At 38.7% G+C, this 12,829-nt stretch overlaps 1 long non-coding RNA gene across 1 annotated transcript in view; it reads right to left on the bottom strand.

Annotated features, from left to right (window-relative positions):
* LOC139744403 (uncharacterized) overlaps positions 1-12,829 on the bottom strand; it is a 133,646-nt gene that overhangs the window by 46,024 nt on the left and 74,793 nt on the right. Inside the window, exon 3 of the long non-coding RNA XR_011711824.1 lies at positions 12,684-12,815. This is a non-coding gene — a long non-coding RNA (uncharacterized lncRNA). The remainder of the gene's footprint in view (positions 1-12,683; positions 12,816-12,829) is intronic.

Here is a 12,829-nt window from a genome sequence, read left to right as displayed (position 1 = left end):
GAAGACTACCTCATACTGACACGGCATTACGGGGGTGCACTCGTTAACGGATGCGACCGTCTTTACTCGTTGCTGACACCACTGTGAGGGTTGCCTGACCAGGCCGAGTGTGTATATGAGTCTGACCGGTCATTCTGGGCTTGTCCATCATCCTCACACAACATCCTATCACTCTTACCCCATGGGCTCATACATTTACCAAATGATAGTTTCAATATGACACTGGTGATCTACAACCAATAGTCTCAAAAAGCATTCACCGGAAATAAACAATTGCATGCTGGCACCCACACACACACACTCTATCCCTATCTCCCTTTCTTTTCTTTCTCTTTGTCTTTTGCTCTTATTATATCCATCTCCCTATACCCTTTCTCCATATCGCTCTATGGCTTCCGTTTTATTGTCTTTTCTGCATTTTCATTCCATGAATATGTATGAGCAAAGCACCATGGGAGATTTAAAATGCTCAGATTAAAATATATGCATATCGCTCTATGGCTTCTGTTCTATTGCCTTTCTGTATTTTCATTTCATGAATATGTATGAGCAAAGCACCAAGGGAGATTTACAATGCTCAAATTAAAACAAATGCACATTATGATATAATATATCATAAACATTTCTGTATATATCTACACACATAATGAACTCTTAGTCATACTGTAATATTCTCACAAAGGTAGGAGCAATAAAACAATGTAATCTGCAGATGAAAAATATAGTAAGAACCTAAACAGCACCGAGGAAATCTAGAGAAAACAAAAATCATCTTTCATTTTTATCAGCAAAGGAGGCATTTTAATATTTCAACTCTGTCAAAACCTACTATCCCGATGACAGTGTCACCTGTCAAGTAAATAAACCAAGTACAGACTACAAGTAGTCATCTACCAGATTAATATTATTCCAAAGTTTGGATTACACGCTCTTTTTTCATTCTAATTGACACACCCATCCCCCCCCCCCCTTTTTGTCATCTCTTGTCCTATTCTCATCAACTAGAGGGAGAGCTGTGCTCAATATCTCGCTTGTATATCTATCTCTGCCGCTATAGTGTCCCCCTCTTCCTACCTGTCTTTCCCTGGTCTGCCAGTTCGCAGCCCTCCACTGTGGGGAATGTGTTATTTCAGCTTTAGCAGAAAACATTGATTTCGCCTGCAGGTTGCTAATCTAGATTGCATGGTAATCACAGTATTGGCATCCCGTCGCAGAGGTGGTCAATAAGTCCGATAATGAGAACAAAAATAGAATAATCCTAAACTACTTCACATCTTTTTTTTTTTTTTCCTGTCTCTCTCTATCCCCATCTCTTTTTTCTGCAATACTATACCTCAAGAATCCTAAATCCACTGCCTCATTTTATTCCTTTCTGGTGCATTAGTGAGATGTTTTTCTGGTTTATCGGATTACTGCATTTCAATATCACGCAGCTCACAGGCCAATTTGCAAGGAAGAAAGCTCTTGTCACTCGGGGGATTTGAGATAAATTTGAACAGCCTGAAAAGAGTCTAAGTCTTCCGTACAAAAGCCATGCTGACCCAGCTGCAGCCTGACAGTAGTCTCAATTCAAGGCATTAAATCACAAGCTAGATTGATAAAATCACAGGATAAACTGAAAAAAATAAATAAATAGACAATGGATATGGATTTAGGTACATGAATATTACATTTATGAGACTTTCATCAATTTTTAATACAATAAATCCACAGGCTATTACTTATCCTGTGCCCTGAAAACGAGCTAGACATGCGCAACGGAACTTGATGTATTTGCGGCATGAGGAATTTGTCACCTTTTTAGCTTCATGTCGCAGAAGTTTCAAGGTTCTTCAGTCTGTCAGTTATGTGTTGTTTGAGTGTGAATATATAAGTGTGTATGTGAGGGGGGCATTCAAGTGAGTGAGGAAAATAAACAATAATACCATGAATTCATGCTAATTAAAGTCTTCTTGTGAATTCTTTTAGATTCATTATGTCAACAGATAAAAAAAATGCTCTTGAACACATCTCTACCTTCATTCTCTTATAAATATAGCATTCATGTAAATTATTCTGGCACAAAATTCAAAAGAGAGCTTATGGCAAACATACAAAGACAGAGGAATGAGAGTTCTACATCACACGAGAACACTGCCTTCCAGGGTATTTAAAGATTCAGATATATATTTCCTTGCAGACTTACAATTGTAGTGACTTTAAAATAATTTATTTCTCTCATGTATCTTTCCTTATTTCAAATCTGGTTTGCAAGCACTCATTGCAGCTACATTAGGAAAGTCACAGACAAGCCCTCTGACTACATGTCAATATCAAGCTTCTGTTGATTTGGCTATGTATGCAATTTGATGATACCAGTAAACTGGTCAATTATGCCAAAAATAAACACATAGAATACATGTGTAACTTTTGTTATTGCATTGGCAGGTATAAGTAAGAGATTGGTTTACTAATATATTCACATCCTATGTAGGCCTACATCTTTAAGACAACGAATCTTAGAAGAATCAGAAGAGCTTCTTTGAATTTTGCCACACATTGTAACAACTAATAGGACCTATACTCAAAATGGATTCCAGATGCCGAAATGTACTGGATAGGCCTATTTACAGCCAGATGAACAGTTCATATTCCTTAAATTTTGATGCATATACCTGAAGTGGTGTAATGCCCCCCCCCCCCCCCCAAAAAAAAAAAAAAAAAAAAAATCAAGTAAACATGCCTTATATAATCCAGAGACTTTTATTCCTGTAATCTCAACAAAAAATTATGCAAAGAAAAACAACAAAAGGATGTGACGGAAGAAAATAAAAGAGATAGATCTCTGGCTTGTTGTTTCTCAAAGGCTTGTTTGTACTTTTGAAAAACAGCAGCTTGAATTCTATGCTGCGACTCTGACCCGAGAATAAAAACAATACCACGTGACAACTGATCCCACGCGAGTCAAGGGGGAGGGGTTCCTCAGAGGGGACGAGTTTCACAATTGTTTCGCTTTATCCATCTGAACTGAGGAGATCCCCATCATGGCATTGTGGAGGAGTAACATCAACAAGTCTACCTGAACTTCTGTAGGTGGAAAGGGAAGAGAGCCAGTTTTGAAAGGGTTGCTGCGGAACGGGGTCACTTCAATACAAATCAAATCTCACCATTCCTCCTTCCAAAGTTCCACACATTGCTCCCAGCTCCCCCCTTGAATCCCCAAAGAATGTGCGAATTATTAACCCAATCCCATGGTTCTCACCCTTGACCCACCCCACTGATGGGGCAGGGGCGCACCCAGGTGCGAACTTTACAAAGACCGGTGATAATACCGTGGCAGACGCCCAGAGAAACTGTGACAAATGGAGTGGGGAAAATGGCAGGGATAAAAGCATGACTGGAATTTAGGGTGGGGCCGAGGAAAGTTGACCTCGGTTGAACTTATGATGAAAGCTGAGCCTGAAGAGAGCAGTTTGCACCTTGGCAAGGGACACTGGAATGCCTCAGTCTACCTGAATGCTATTTGCTATCAAGCCAGGTGCTTCATTTTTGTTTTGCTTTCTCCCAGCTCATGGTTTCAGGATAGTTACCAATCCTCATCATACATTGATCTCTAAGAGGAAACTCTGGAAAGCACATATTATGATTTATTCATAGCACAGGCTGCTTCTGGCCCAAAAAAGCCACAAAGATGACCCTTTTATTTCACTGCCTTGTAGCACTGCCCTTTCTGTTGGTGGAACTTGTCTAGCATACATTATCAGCAAACATAGCATGCTTCGGGCAAACCTCTAGAAAGCTTTGTGACTGGCGCAGAATACCTTCATGAGGAAACAATACTGGAAAATTCATTATTAGTATGGTATTTGCTTTTTAGAAGAATGCAGATCATATCAGTAATCTCAAACACAAAACCCATGTGAAACGTGATGACAGGGTTTGGTACTGACAGGAATTTCTGACTGTGAAGTGCTGAGACATTTTTTTTTTGCCAGATAAAAGAACATGGTCAATAAATCTAATTATTTGGCCCTATAGTGGCACCTTTTTAGAGCAAGAAGGTAACTTACATGTAACCCATTGAGATGGACTGATTTTGCTACAACACACATTTCCCATAGACACTTGCCCAAGTATACATTGTACTTGGGATTTGTCCTCAACAGGTTAACACCCTAATCTATCATCTAAAAACATCACAGACACAGAAACGCACACACGCAAAAAACAAGAAAAACATATGAAGAAGAGCCTACGTCATCAGAATTCATACACCATTAACTCCCTTCTGATTCTGATCCGATAACACATCAAGTATTTCCGATACATACTCTGCCACGCACATTGCAAAACATCACTTTACATCTTAATGTTTTGTCGGCATTGGACAGAATATGCACGATAATGGGGTCTTCGTCATGTTTGCTTAGCATCCAATCTTCCCAGAGACAGCATGGAAGCCCCCCCCCCCCCCCCACCCATTTCACATACACAAGATTATAATCAACATTACCAGATGGCATCTAGTACTCATAACAGCTCATTGCTTTGTCATTACAACAGCACAAATGTCGATGGAGAAAAGGGCACTACAACTTTACGTCACCAAAGTAATGTTTGATGAGCCCTTGCATCCACTGGAAAAAGCACTATATAAATATCAACTATCATTACTATCATAAGAGCATTAGTGAGTTTCAAGATGTGGCCATGCAGTGTTTACAGCAGCATATTGGATACAGAGACTAGATGGCCTTATTGTGATTGTCATTCAATTATAGGTCAAGGAGGGTGGGAATGCATGTCTGGAGATTCATGCTTGGTATCTTTGCTCTCTTTACTGGTTGAGAAGACAGCAACTCCCTAATATAAACCTCCTGCAATCGTGATCCTAAGAAAGCTTTCTAAAATTGGAATCTCATGACCAAGACTAGGTTCCTTGACCTTGAAAGATCTCAAACCCTGAGTGACAGGCTTTATCGTTTCCACTCATGCTTCAAATTGATATCTTTAAAGGGATCATATAGTTTTGGTTAAGACCTAATTTCAGGTTTCTAAAATTTTTTGGTGAGATAATGAGAAACCTCTTATAAAATATGACAGAGCATGTAATTCTATGAGGAATTCAACGTTTATTTGATGGAAAATTGGTTTTGAAATGGCTGAGATATCCAAAAAAGAGCGATTCTAATAAAGCGTGGGACCCATACTTTATTACGATCGCTTTGTTTTACTTTGTTTTTGGATCTTTCAGTCATTCCAAACCCAATTTTCATCAAATAAACTTTGAATTCCTCTTAAAATGGTATGCTCTGTACTATATCGTAAGTATTTTCTCGGTATCTTGCAAAAAGTTAAAAGCCCAATTCTCATCTCCACCAATACTGTACCATCCCTTTAAGCTTATTCTGACAGCAGCATACAATGTACCATGACTTCAGAATTTGTTTGACTTTGACCCTTTTCCAATCGTATCATAATGAAAATCAAGACTGTTGTAGGTGCACTTCACAAAACTGCTCTGCTCTTTTTCCAACATAACGTCTAGGAGCTCTTGGCTTATCACACTGCATGCTGCTAGGCAGTAATGTACTGTATATAATATAGCCTCAATGGCTAGCTGGAAACTTACAAATTAAATGTCACTTTTGGTCACAGGAAGTGAAGCAGAAATATAGTGCAGGAAAGAAGTCATGGGACACAAATTTGCTAGTTTTCTGAGGTGAACGTTCCTGTGGAACGCTTATTTGACAACTTGAACCACAAAGTCTGTAGTTTCCTAAAACTGCAATATTTGACTGCAAGAGCACACAAGCTCTCATCATGAAGCAAATGACCCTCTGAAATTTTACAAGGTTTGATACGTTTTGCCATTATTTACTATTCATCTCACGAGACTCAAGTATTTCATCAGAAACCATCAGATATACTGAATCCTCACTAATTTGCATCAGAACATTTCAGACGGCTACCCATCCCAACCTTGCAAAGAATCGCATTACCTAACAATGTCAAGCAACAAGTGACCATGACTGATATCTTCAAGATGGTTTCCATGACGACTGTTATCGGACTCCAAGATCGCCATCTCATCTATTTTTGCAAGGCAAATGAAATAGGTTTCAGTTTCAACTCCCACTATTGCACAAAAGAGAACAACACACATGGACACTATGCATTTCAATTATGTTAATGAAAAATATATTTCATCTTCTTCAAATATCTTTTCAAAATACGTTTTCCCCAACAGCCATCATAATCTAATTTCCAAGAAGTTTCGGTCAGTTCCTAAGGCTGAAAATTGATAATTCACAAAAATTGTTATCTTCGGTAGTTCCATTAAACATCAAGATAATTTCAAAAATTTATAATGATAACAATACCTCCCTATTGCACTAAGGAATTCATCAGAGTAGATGGTTCCTTTCTATTCTTATGCGCTTTAGCTGTAATACAGAAAAAGACATGAGCAGCTTGTCACACAGTTGTGAAGAAGAAAAAAGAAACACTTTTTTTTTTGGGGGGGGGGGGGGGGGGTTACAGGGTCAAGGAGGAAAAGCATCTTAACCCTCCTGTGGCTAGAGGAGGACCATAATGTGCAAAGAGCAATGTAAACTTTGAGACAGTAGCCGCGAGGGGGTTAAATGGAACCTTGATGGTCAATGACAGATGCAAGCTTGCTGCCTTGTCTGCTGCCCTCATACACCTGTCCCATCTCCTCTGTAGTCTGTCGGAATTGACTGGCTTTGACACTGTGCATACTGGAGGCAACAGTTCACACATAAACATAGCTAATCACATTGAAATTTGCTTCACATTTTTCTGTGCAAACAATGCAGAAATTCAGTGTGTTTTGAGGGACTTTTTACAATTACATTTAAATTCAAGACACAAAGAATATTCAGTCTTCAGCTCTGTAACACTGCTCTGACATTAATATTGGCCATAGACACTTGTAATTTGTGTGAAGGGATTAGTGCCCAGGTCATAACCATGGTTCATAAATGACTTGTGAGCACAGTACCATTCTAGTTCATCTAAAATTCTGAACATCTACAATGCTGCCAGACGAAGCATCAATGAAATTCAACAAGAAGTATTTTGTTAACTCCAACTTTTGAGGTATGGACATCATGCTTAATTTCAAACATGGCTACAAAGCAGGTATGCCTTTGATTTAAAATCCCAGACCTTCCACATATTTTACACAACGATTAAGTAATTCACCTATTTATAATTCATTATGTAGGCCTATATTATTATACAGACTTAATGAGTATGGCTTTCATTCTGTGTATATGTGTGTACAAATTTGCTTTTAATTCATGGTTAATGTAATGCAAAATGACATCGAGCAAGTACAACTGATATAGGTCCTACATGTATTTCAAAATTTGTATGACCATATTGTGCAATGACCTGAAATTGTTAATTTTCTGATAATAAGCAATATTGTGCATTTGTAAAATTCAAACCAACTTTTGTAAATTAAATATTTTCTACTTGGTTCAGGTCAAGGGTAATAATGATCATGGCTCTATTATTTACAAATTAATGCAAACTTCACAAGCTCTCAATGACCAATTTCAATTTTCAAGTTCCTCTGAAATGAATCAATAGCATATCACTCTTTCTGCCTCCCCTCAACAAAATATTCAATACCACGTCCTTTTCTTTAAATGACTAAATTTGCAGAGTGAAACACAATGATTGGTCCATTAAACCTGAGGGAATTACCTCATGGAGCGCCAATTCCCTACAGAAGATGCGTAGGAGCAGAAAATATGATGTGGGTCAAAGTGATTGATAATGTATCAAAAGCAATAATCAGGGTAGGATTTGTATACTCTATGCCCTTCACTGCAGACGAGCTCATACACTCAAACAGCCAGATAATGAAATCTAATACCAGTGTGTTACAGAGGCTTCACACTCGATTAAAAGAAAGAAGAAATTGTTTGTAATCCCATTTCTGAAAAGCATGTTTAGAGCTATGCTGTATCTAAGCAGTGAAACGCATCCCCATACTGGCAGCTTACTTCAATAAAAAGAGATATTGGACAAATATGATTATAAGAAACATGATTGGGAGAAACACATGATTCATATGATTTATTTGCCAATGTGAAAGGGCTCTCAGGCTCAGATAAAGCATACCACAAACATCTAATGTATCTTTCTGCTGCTTAGAGCAGTAATGTACCCCCTCCCCCTCCATGAATTAAGATCACACTACTTCAGTATAGATGTTTAAATCTCAGCACAAGACAAAAGAAGTTGTTTTGATTTGATGGTAATAGGCCATCCATGATACACAACCAATTTTTGTGTAAGGGTAAAACAATAGTATAAACTAGTACTGTAAGTCCTGATAACAGTATACAATCATGAAGAATGAAAAATTGTCTCCACCGCAATAGTTTTAAACAGACAACTATAGCAATTGATACGGCATAGGCTGGTACAAGTAATAGTGCAAGGGTGTGGTGGGATATTTGAGCATAATGGTAATGCCTAACAAAATTGTCACAAGGACAAAGTGGGGGGGGGGTGTAAAAAACAGATTTTTCTGTCACTATATGATGGCTAGATCAGCTATGTAAAATCTTAGATTTGATTTGACAAGAAATAAAAGCAAGAAAATGAAGGTTATTCTATCACTCAAACACTCATGCACACACACTCTTTCTCACATAAAAACACACACAAACACACACACTCTCTTTCACACACACACACACACACACACACACACACACAATCAATCTCTAATACACATGCAGAGCATCCTTGACAATTTATATTCAGAGCGAGGAAAACATGATGTAACAGCACCCACAAATGATGGATGAGGAGTTCGCAGGAGGAGCATCTTTTGGCCATTATGTATGCAGACACAAAGCACAAGTTACAGGCTCCAACCCTGATCCCTATTCAGCGCGAATTCACAGAACTTGCACAAACTCATAATATCCTTCAGAGATGATGTCATATGAGACTCCGCAAATTTTTTTTCCCCACATATATTCAAGGCAGATTTTACTACAAAAAAGGTTATGCACAAACCTTAAACACACACAGCAATCTAACTGAAGGAAAGCTGAGTGCTTTTTTTTTCTGGTTCCTTCAAAGCGTTGCCTCTTTCACGGTGAGCAATCAAGATGCAAATGTGACGTGTTTAACAGGCCCTTGTCCAAAAGACTTCAATTAGCCAGGTCGATGTGATATCAATAAACTCCATCACGTGCTTGAAATCTCACCAACTCTCTCCATCAATGTCAACCTTGGCGATAACCCCTGAGAATGTAGCATCTAAAAATGCTTGAGTAAACACGGCACAATCGTTAGTCTAACATGGCCTAGCCTTTCCAAACTAGTCGGGGCTTAGAGTACAGGGAGAAAGTGGCAAAGCGAGGCAATAAAAGTAGATAATTCCATTAAGAAGGGAAAATGACAGTGTGTTCTCAGTTTTTCCCATGACAGTCAACATTGCAGTTGTTTACATTCTATGTGAATGTTATGTGTATCACAGACATTATATGGAGTTAAAAGGTAATACAAAAAAAAAAAATGAGATAATGACACCCTCTCCATGAACAAAGCCAATCTTTGTAATAGCACCATAAGAACAGTTTGGCACATGCTTTTGATCTTAATGTGTTTCCTTCTTGGTCCATGTTTTGTTTGTTTTTGTGTTGTTGGTTTATCTGGTTTTTTTAGACTCATCAGCTTAAAAGAAATCAGAAAAATAGACAATTTTGCAACATGAGCTGAGATCATAGAGAGGAGAAATAATACATGGGTCTCTTAATACCACACTATATCAATGTCATGTCACTAATCCCAGATTTTCAGCTCATGTGCTATGTGAAACTCTAAAATGTCAATCCTAATTTCATGTCCAGATCAAATTTCGTTGAATGATTCCCAACTTGAATGACGATAGCACAAATCTAAAACTGTGACAGAAACCTCAGTCCCCTGTTCATCACTTGTGCAAACGTATTATTCTACATATATGTCTATGAAACAACATACACAGATACTGAAGCTCTACCTCAACTTCATTGTCACAAAGCAGTGGCATTTAAAGATTTGAACACTTTATACGTTTGTCCATCCAAGATCTTACACTAGAAAACTATGTGTCCAATCAAGATCTTAGGCAAAGTAGATAAAACAAACTATTCTACAACATTTTAGTAAGTTTAATTAGTTTAGTGAAACATACACATATATTTCAAGATATCTACACTTAATGTTATCCCTTTTCCTCTTCATTTCACTTCTTTCGAGTCAGAAACTTTCCACAAATGCCCAAAAGCTAACGTGACTGATGACATTAGGCAAGGTGAATAAACACAAAATTTTCCTATAGTGGAGCGCCTCAATTTGTGTGCATCTTACTCAGGACTTCAGGGAAAGGAGAAACTGAGAAGTTGGAAAATATAAACAATAAATTTGCATATCACTGCTTAAAGTTGTTGATGTGATATCTACAACTTTCTTGTTATGCTGCTATGATAGTTGACTCACTGGATGAGGTGAAAAAGTTACCAAATTTGCTATTTGAGGGAGGACAATTTTTCAAAACTCTGCTGGACATTTTTTTTAGTATTATTATCATTATAAACATACCATTGAAATTCTGTCTTCGTGCATACCCCCACAATGAAGGAGCAGTACTGTAAAATGGTGACCATTGTCAATATCTACATAGTACTTTTTGAAGAATCGCTGAACGGTGACACATGATTAAGGATTTAATTTACCCAAGAATCTAGCTTGGTTACTTTAGATTACCTCCTCTATATTATTGCTGTTTTGTTTTCTTCACTAACAGATGTCCTTGCAAATTCTAAGGCCTCTACAATTTGGCACTGGAATGTAGCTATTTGCATCTTTTTCCCCCGTGCTTGCATGATGCGCATACATTGACTCGAGTCTGTGAAATGCAATCTAAATTTCATATGTTCTGCGTCCAGCGTGTATCCATGATGGGAAATCAGAAAAGCGTTGCCGTGTATCACCAGCCATAGGGATCACTCCCCGTGTATAGAGTTACTCAACAGCGGGATGATGTCTCCTGTAATATTGATCTGTAGTCTTTTCCCCCTCTTATCTTGGCAGCTTACAAGACTTCCAGCCAGGATTTTTCCACAAGGAGAGGAGGATGCTCCTTTTTTTTTCCTCCTCGAGACGCGTCATCTCGTGGGCAACAGGGCCAACATCATCATCTTATTCTCTATCTTTAATGACATGCCTTTCAATTATCCACAAACGCGCCTAGTCGATCTCCTTGGGGTTTTATAGCACCTTACAGTTCTGTTTGCTTTCAGTATTCTTCTATTTCTTCACTTCTTTAATTCGCCATTACCTATCTTTATCATCCACTAAACAAAAACGTATGGTGCTTACTGCACGTCGTAAAGCGTTTGATTATCACAACTCGCACACATTAAAGTGGAGGCCATGAAGCTTTTGATTATCCAAACTACAAACCAATCAATATCCGCAGCAGCTGTGTTCCTCGCCACTACACGCTATCTTCCTTCAGCATTTTAAGAGCTTTCCCCGCTGTTTTATCTCAAATACCAACTTTTCGGGGGTAGAAAGAATCAATAGATTTCTGACATTCTCGGGAGCGTATAAAACCACTATGTTAATTCTCTCTCTCACCTCCGTTTTGCTTGAAGCTTCAATCCACTTCACCACGTCCACCATCACTTCTCTTATCATATGCTGATGAAATTGCCATTCAAAGGGTTGCGTGAAATACAACCAACTTGGCTCACAAAAACCATCAAATTTCCCCCAAAATTGCTCGACCAGACACATGTGGCTTTGACAAATTAGTTCTTCTTTTACTTTCGTTGTTTCGAGGATTATAGTTCCATTTAAGCAATGTGAACAACAACCTTACCTCATTTGCTCATTGTCACGTCAAATCATGAATGTCATGTGGTAGAGATTGTTGTTTGTAAAAACTGACATACACCTGCCACTTGCTAGAAGGCTGCACCACTTTCATTCACATCTTCCTACGTCCTTGACTGTAGCAATTATTTACATATTGATACACATTATTTGTGCCATTACGGGCATTCACAGTGGCGGTGAAATACTGCAGTATGTGGTAATTTGTGAAATGAATGAAAATATACCACAAAGTATACCACAAAGTACACCACAAAGCACATGCCAAAATGCCATGGTATTTAGGGCGGTAATTCAAACTTTGCATGAGATATCCATGTGAGCTTTGTGTGTGAATCGCGCAGCATAATACCACCGATTCCTACACTGGTGTATTCTCACCTGACCTGACATACTTTTTCCCGTGGGAGATACGCCCATGCGCAGTGCTTATTACAAATACCATGGTGTTTCACGACTGAGAACAGTACTCAGTGATTGGATTTACCACATTTTCTATTACAACGGTATTTTGCTAATGAGACTGGTGCAAACGAATTACCATGGTATTTAATCCCATGGTATTTCAAATGTGAATTCACCTAATAATGCCTCCCGAAGTGCACCAAATTTGGTACCAAAATAATGCTTTGTGTCATTCTGAGCCCTGGAGAGGAAAGTGGCTGAGACAGGTAGGGAACATAATAACACCCAGACAGGGGTGCTGCTCATCACCTGTCCGCACCCCCTTGACACAGATAAAGTGGGGGGAAGGGTGAGGACCTCACCTTATTTCCTTCCTGGAGGAGCACTCTTCAGTTCCACGGACTGGGCATGGACATCTGCCTTGCTGACAATGGCACTGACTCGACCGGAGCCAAGCCTGATTTCTCAGTGGTCATCAAGTTGGGGCAAATTTCCTGCCAGGGGTGAG

Source organism: Diadema antillarum, unplaced genomic scaffold, assembly GCF_040938485.1.
Source record: "Diadema antillarum isolate AM-2024a unplaced genomic scaffold, OU_Dant_1.0 seq00001166_RagTag, whole genome shotgun sequence".
Taxonomy (NCBI): Eukaryota; Metazoa; Echinodermata; class Echinoidea; order Diadematoida; family Diadematidae; genus Diadema; species Diadema antillarum.
Note: the sequence above shows the minus strand (reverse complement) of the source record. Positions and strands in the feature narration are given on the sequence as shown.